The sequence below is a fragment of the Rattus rattus genome, chromosome 4, assembly GCF_011064425.1.
Source record: "Rattus rattus isolate New Zealand chromosome 4, Rrattus_CSIRO_v1, whole genome shotgun sequence".
In the NCBI taxonomy this organism is placed as follows: Eukaryota; Metazoa; Chordata; class Mammalia; order Rodentia; family Muridae; genus Rattus; species Rattus rattus.
In genome coordinates, this window is record NC_046157.1 from 35,103,096 (window position 1) to 35,110,974 (window position 7,879).

A 7,879-nucleotide genomic window follows, 5' to 3' on the forward strand; every position below is an offset into this window, starting at 1 on the left:
AGTCCCATAATCTGCTCTCTGAAATCCTGAGTCTCAGGAGCACTGATGATGTCAGATGTAGTCCAAGATCTGTAGATGGATGCCTGATTTCAATAGGGAGTTAAAGAACTCAACCTCTCATGTTTTGGTTTTATTCAAGTCCTCTATAGATTAGCCATACTGGGGACCACAGTTTGTTTGACTTAGTTGTCAGCTCAAATGTTAATCCCTTTCAGAAATACTCTATAGACATTTCCGAAACTATGCTTAACCAGGTCTAGTCCAGTTGGCAGGAATACCAAGTCAGGAGTGCATCGGCTGAGTAGGCTACACGATGATCTAAGCACTCTACCTCCTCTGGATTCCTCTCATTTTCAACTCTCACAGGCATTTCCCCAGATGAGACTTTTATAATCAAGTCTTTGTAAGAGCTTATTGGGAGGGCTGGACTAACAAACTCGCACTTTGTTCTGGGAGGAATTTATATTGAATCAGTAGGACTCTATTCAAGCTTGTTCTAAAGTTCCTTGTTGGGTGGGGTAGTTTTAATCTGGCCAGTTGAGCCCCTGGCATGATGTGTAACCTTTCAGGGATCCTGTTGTCAGTGCAGACTGAAGCTGGGGCTCACTGGAGGTGAAATAGTCCCAATTTCATGTCAGCTTTGAGAATCGGGAAGTTCAGTGTTGAACAAAAGGTAAGCAGTGATCTCTTTGTAGAGTTCTGAACGTTTCTGTCTGTGTACCTTCCCTCCCCACTAGTACTTTATCACGAGAATTCAGCCACTCATTTTAACTTCAGTCTTTCTCTCCACTCAGCAAATCCTTCTGCTCGAACAGCAAGAAAACTAGCCTACAGAAATGTCACAGGCTGAAGAGCCCTTGCTGCTCTTGCAGAGGACAGGGGTTTGGCTCCTAGTAAACAAGATACTATGGTAGTACCAAGTACGAAGGGACTTCATAACCTTAATTCCAATTATAGAGGAATCCAGCACTGTCTTTTGGCCTCTGTGGACACTGTACCCCAAGCTCATCCCCTGGCTTTTACAGACATGAACAACCTCTCAACAGAATTTCAACATAAATGCTTAGATGTTTACAGCTATGCATTTCCATTGAGGATTGATATTCTCTCTCCTCCTCCTCTCCCTCTCTCTCTCTCCCTCTCTCTCCCTCCTCCCCTCCCATCCCTCCCTCCTTCCTCATCCCCCTCCCTCCTCCCCCTCTCTTCCCCTCTCTCTTTTTAGCCAGAGCCTCTGGAATTCTATTTGTGCCATAGATGACCTTGAGCTCCCTGCAACTACTTTTTCACACACTGTGATTAAACACGCACCACCATATCTGGGTCCCATAAACATTTAATTTCACCCCATCTTTAGTATTTTTTTTTTTTGGTTCTTTTTTTCGGAGCTGGGAACCGAACCCAGGGCCTTGCGCTTCCTAGGCAAGTGCTCTACCACTGAGTCAAATCCCCAACCCCCTATCTTGTAGTATTTTAAAATCAGAATTCATTTCAAAACATATTCTAATTTCTAATTCAATTTACCAACTCCTTAGTCATTGGGGATTTCGATTCTTAAACTGCAAGCATTTGGAATCCTTTGACAACTTTGATATAAGTGTGTACATATTCTGGAGTACACCTTACAAAGACACACCCCCCTAAGGGTTTGGATGTATTGTTTTACATATGACTTGTTCACAGGCATAGGACAGTATCATGCACTCTGTAGGACTCAACATATGCTGAGTTGAATGACTCACCACGCCACATTCTGACAAATGCTCATGACAGCTCTTTATAAATGGCAATTATCCCAATGCTTTTTTTCTTGTATATCTACCAGTTTCTCTCCATTAGTCATATGTTTTCTGTCACTGGTACATCGTAAGAACAGGAGACAGTCTCTTAGGGGAAGTCTGTGGCGATAATTTATAAAGCTCACATTTGAAATAGTTTTCTTCTTTCAGCCCTTCTCCTGATTCATGATTGTTCATGAGACTGCTCAAAAAGAGATAACTGACTCTCTCCCTACTCTAACATTTGAGGCTTTGTTTTTTTCAATCTTTCGAGACAAAATTTCTCTATGTGGTCCTGTGGTTGTCTTGGTACTCACTCTCTAGACTGGGCTGCCCTCGGAATCAGAGATCTGCCTGTCTTTTTCTCCCAAGTGCTGGATTAAAGGTATGTGCCACCACCACCAGGCAAGAATCATTTCTTAATTTCCCAAATTCCACTGTCTTTTGCTCTTATAAATAAACATGACTTGAGGTTAAAACTGTTATAAACCTTTAATATATTTAATATATAAACCTTTTAATATATTTAATCTTCCTCCTGCCAACCTTATCTACATAAGTATGATTACAGAAAGAAGTGCAAATAGATTTTTCAGGCCTAACAAGGTATTATGCAGAGTATGACAGGCTGCTTTTACACCTCTCAGGTCTTTTCAACTTTGGATCCAGGCAGGTCATGACTCTGGAAGACTGGACCCTGCTCTTTGTTAACAGTGCTTCAAGCACTATTGCAAGCATCCAGCCTCCTTACTCGAGGTGTCTCTGATGTGGCGGTACCAAGCAGGTTCCCTGGCAGCCTACAGGGATGGCACAATTGCCATGTGAAGGGAGAAATCCTCATACAGAGATGGCTGTTGATAGAGAAGAAAAATGCTTCTCTCTGTCTGACTCTCTGTCTCTGTGTCTCTCTCTGTCTCTGTCTCTCTCTCTCTGTGTGTGTGTGTGTGTGTGTGTGTGTGTGTGTGTGTGTGTGTGTGTGTGTGTGTGTGTGTGTGTGTGTGTGTACTGTGCCCATCCTTCCTCTCTGGCCCATCGAACAGACATATGTCAGAAAAAATTTATTAAGACCCATGGGATGCTTTTGTCTAACAGCTACTGAGCTCTTGGCAATGCTTCCCCAATTACCTTGGCTTTTCTTTCACATTCCCAGTAGAACGTATCGACTTTTTGTTTCAAGTGCTACTTTCAAGAATAACCTAGATTAAAGGAATAAGGTAAGCAGGCCGTTGAGATATTACATAATATAAGAAGATAATTTGCTTGACTTTGTGCAAGCCATAGAGCAACAATTCATCCGGCTGGTGGCGTACTTGCTGGCTTCCATCGCCTTCCTCTTTGAAAGCTCACAAGCCATCCTGAGCCTGACCACCTAAGGAAAAACAAAAAGGTGGTACAGGTTAACTTGGGATTGAATGGGCAATTTTCGCTGGGATGTTGGCTCTGAGCATTTTCATGAGTAAGGGGTTCCCTGGCAATTTGGACGGATACGCCAGTGTCGCACGGAGGAGCCTTCGTTCTAATGAAACGTGAAAAGCTCTCGGTTGCTCTGGAAACAAGCACACAGCATTCTTAAGACTCTTGGTGAAAAGCTTCATCTTTTACTGCTAGAATTCTTTCTGTTAAGAAAAATCGAACGTAACGTTAAAAAAATGTCTCCTTTACTGGAATCCTTACAGCGTTTTCTTTGTTCATGAAAAAAAATTACAGAAGGCCCAGAGAGATAATAGTGAGCTACTAGGAATAACTTAAGACTGCCTGTGTGCTAGCCATGGGCGAAGGTGTTAACACTTCTTTTTGCTGTTGCTGCTTCTTAAAACTCGTCTGAGGTTCAAAAGACACTACGGAGGATAACACTGCTTCCAACTTGTCCCTCATAAAATTTCCAATGGGACAGCAAATGAGAAAACAAATAAATTAGCAACTCAAACATACTGTATTTGAAATAAGAACTATGGACAAAAATAAACTATGGATGGGTAGTATGGACAAAATTATGTTCCCTCTACAGAAGTCTCATATAGAAGTCCTTACAACCGGAGATCCATAACTTAAGTGTATCTGGAGACTTACTTGTAGTTTTAATTATGTCCATGTGTCTGTGGGTAGGTATCTGAGGTACCCACAGAGGCCAAAAGAGTGTCAGGCACCCTGCAGCTAGAGTTATAGAAGTTGTGAGCTGTCTGCTAAGGCTTCTAGGAATAAGACCTTGGTCCTCTGTAGGAGCTACAGGTGCTCTTAACTCCAGGGCCATCTGTCCAGACCCTGGAGGTGAGACTTAAAGAAAAGATTAAAAGGAGGACTGTAGGGTGGGCCCTAAGCTAATTTCATATCCTTGCCAAGAAGAAGGATACAGGACTCAGATACTGGGGTTGCTCAAGCACTCAGCGAAAAGAGAATCTAAACTTATGAACACCCTGACCATGAGCTTTTAACCTCCACAACCAAGACATTTCTCTTACACAGGTCATTTAGTCTGTGTATCAGCTGTGGCAGGCCCAGCAAACGAATGCACGCACAGAGACAATATTTGTTTTTGTTTCTTTCTATCTCTGGCCTCACAGAGAAAACAGTAGTTTAACAAAAACCTGAAGAAGAAAAGAGGCAGCCAGAGGATATCTAGGGGAGGAGCCTCAGGAAAGGGAGACACACCTGAGGCGCCCTGAGCTGGAAGGATAACAGCATGGTTTGAGGCTTAAGCATTTAGGAGTCAGAGGCAGACTGTGTGAGAGCAGTCAATGCAGGCCCACAGTGTGCACAGAGGAGATGCTGTGAAGGCCTGGGAAGACGTTTTGACACTGTCCAGATTGGTGTGACAGTGTGGGCCTGGTGGGTAGGCAGAACTGACACTAAAGGACAGCCACACACCGTATGAGTCAACTCAGCAAAGCAATTATCCACCTACCGTGTTCCTTTAAAATGACCTCTTACTCGTTTAAATAGACATAAAGCCTTTAACTTATCTATTTCAACAGTCAACTCCACTAATGGCAAAGTTGGTATCTGTATCAGTTCTCCGTTGTACGCACGTAATCATTCTGGATAAAATGCATTTAGTAAAATTCAGAAATTGGCTATTACCCTCTTAAATAGCTCCTAACGAGGTCTTCTTCCCTTCAGGGAATGTCACGTGTGTTAAGTTGCCTCATACTATGTTGTAAATTAACCAAAACCTGGCTATCAACAAACAAACAAACAAACAACAACATTCTTTTTCTCAATATACATTAGCTTCAGAAAAAAAATCCAAGTTTAGTCAAGCATGTTTCATGATAATCTCCGATGGTTCCGGTTATTTTCTGAGTTCTAGGATTTCCATTCTACTCTTTTTATACCATTTGTATTTCTCTTGACAGCCTCTGTCTGCACCTGTGAAATCAACCCTTTACCAACCCTATACCATCTGATATACTTGTCACGCTAGTCTACGTTCCTTTTCTACTAATCCCAGCCTCTGAAAAGCTGTTTCTTTTGATTTGTGATCAAGGTGATGGTGTAGAATTGTAAGAGAAGAAGTTTGCATTTTTAAATTAATATTTAGGTCAGTTAGGTAATAAAGTTTAAAAAAAATTCACACCAGACTCCCAAATTAATTTTAGGTAGTACATCAAACACCCACACATAAGATGGTGATACAGGTAAACATCCTTGTGACCTTGTGGGTAAGAGACCTTTATAGGTTGGCCAAGGTACTTGCTTACCTGGGAGAAAAAAACTACACATTTATAATAATCTAACAATGAGAGAGTTAAAATACAAGCTGTAGAGGAGAAAAGTACATTTGGTTGTGGAATACCAGCTAGAATTTATAAGTTTGAAGTCAAGCTTAATTAATAATCAACAGACATAACCAAATGGCCCTTTACCAAACAGGATATGTAAGTGGCTACTAATGGCATGAAAGACATTTTCTGTCACCAGTCAGTGGAGGTTTTTGTAAAGCAACACCATATAACCAGCGAATGTTGATGAGGGTGAAATACTGAAATTTCTTATCAGTCAAGGCTAGTATGAGTACATTTCAAAAGCTTTTATTGTAACTCTAACTGTAAGCAAATGGAATGTCTGAGCTATTCAACATTCAGGCATATATATTAAAAGAGGTTTATCCATGGGACGACAGATAAGGCTAACATTTATTCATGTGAGCATTATCTGTAAGAACACTAAACCTGGAAATAAATGTACAGTATCACTATGGGAGATTAGCCACAAATTACTTTCTTACTACATGATTGAACTTTTAGAAAATGATCCCAATAGGCAAGTCTGTAAGCAAGGTTGTTGGTTGTTTGGGGCTGAAGGGACAGGGGATATCTTTGGAGGGTAATTCTTTTCAAGTGGTGAACATGATGTAAAATTTGACTGCAGGACTGGTCCCACAAAGTGAATATTATAAAAATAATCACATACTTTGGATGGATGAATTGTATGGCTTGAACTATATCTCATTACTACCATTCTTAAAAAAAATATTTTGTGTATATCCAAAGCACCGGAGGTCACACAACATAAGCGCAAAAGAGTATTTTTCAAAGACCCATTGCATTAAACAACATGCATACACTTAAATACAGTGTGGAACAAAGGAGCAGGGCATTATAGACTATTTGATGAATAACTATTATGACAGAAGGAACAAAGTCTAGAACACTTAAGGCTAAGGCAATGTCTATATTTAGGGTGAATGTGCTATTTTTTTTTCCGGACTGGAATGAAGGAGATTTATACTAGATTATATCATCTAGATTGTTGCCAGAGTAGGTTTGTTTAAGTGCTAAACTTTATTTGTAATTGGTGTAGTATTTTCTGTGCTGTTTTTTTTTCAACAAATGTCAAACAGCTTCAACAAACCTTATTTTTCAGTAAGTAGTCTTACCAAGTAAGCAAAAACAAAGGGCTAAAAACAAGTTGTTCTAAGTTTAATCGGATTATGTAGAATTTCAACAGTTTACTATACTCTTTTCAGTATGTTTGAAATGATCACACTGGACATATCACAACAAATGAGCAATTATCAAAATACAATAGTTTACCTTTTTACTCTAATTTATTCAAAACGTTAGCGTTTACTACCCACGGAAAGTGACTATTTCAGAATAAAAGGCTAGTCGGTTTGGCCACTGTTCTGAGGGGTTCCTGGTGGTCTTGACTAGTAACCAGTCCTGGGAGGAGGAGCAAACAGGCGTTCGGGATTCCCTGGGCAGTGTTCAGAACCTGTGCAAACCAAGCCTGGGCATCCTTACAGGATCTGGATCCTTTCTGCAAGCACCAGGAAAGTAGTGCCGGTTCCTAGAAAGTGAAGAATTTACTTGGCCATTGCAATCTGCAAGCGTGTAAGGCCCCCTGGCCGTAAGTGGGTATTTCCTCCTCCTATACAAGGTTGTGAAAGAAGAGTACGTGACAGATTTCGCGCTTCAACAGGGAGTGGGGGTGTTCACAGAACTGGTAACTCTCTAATCCACGACTCTCCAGGCTAATCTTAAGGGACGCAAAGTTTTTTCTTTTTTTCTTTTTTCTTTTTTTTACCTGGACTGGCGTTGGCGGGCGAGGGACCAGCGAGGTTCCGGGTGTGGCCGGATGCCTTCCGCTGCGCAGGACACCTTGAACGTTCAGGATGCTCGCACTCCTGGGGCGGAGTCCACTAGGTGTCAGGACGCAGACCGGGTGGGACAAGAGGAGGATACTCGCATCACTTAAACCGGCTTAGAGTAGCAGGAAGCTCTTCGGACTCGAACAAGACTCGATGCCACTCCGGGCAGCCCACACGGAACGGTTTTGCCTTTCTTCGGTCGCCGGGATCTTCTCCGTTCTGACAGGTCTGCCTGCTGGTGGCTTTGCAACTTTGGTAGAAGCGCGGCGTGGGTGCGGCTGACAGCTCTACGCACGCGCGGTGCCCAGCCATGTCCAGCCCATCGCACAGGCCACGCCCATGCGCAGACCACACCCACCGCTTAGCTTGGGCGGCTCGCTCGCCGAGTTGTGGCTAAGAACCGGTTGCTGCTGGTGCTTGAGGGCGGAAGAACACACACAGGATTCTGAATTAGTTGTAAACAGTGTCTGTCTTCCACCAGAAATAACATCCATGCTAGACCCATGTAAACGCA

The 7,879-nt window shown here is 42.2% G+C and overlaps 1 long non-coding RNA gene across 1 annotated transcript; it reads right to left on the bottom strand.

Moving 5' to 3' along the window:
- Positions 1 to 2,349: 2,349 nt before the first annotated feature.
- LOC116898890 lies at positions 2,350 to 7,635 on the bottom strand. Its single transcript, XR_004387673.1, has 2 exons — positions 7,302 to 7,635; positions 2,350 to 3,144 (listed from the first exon to the last, which is right to left on the bottom strand). It is a non-coding gene; the product is annotated as an uncharacterized LOC116898890 (long non-coding RNA).
- Positions 7,636 to 7,879: the final 244 nt, after the last annotated feature.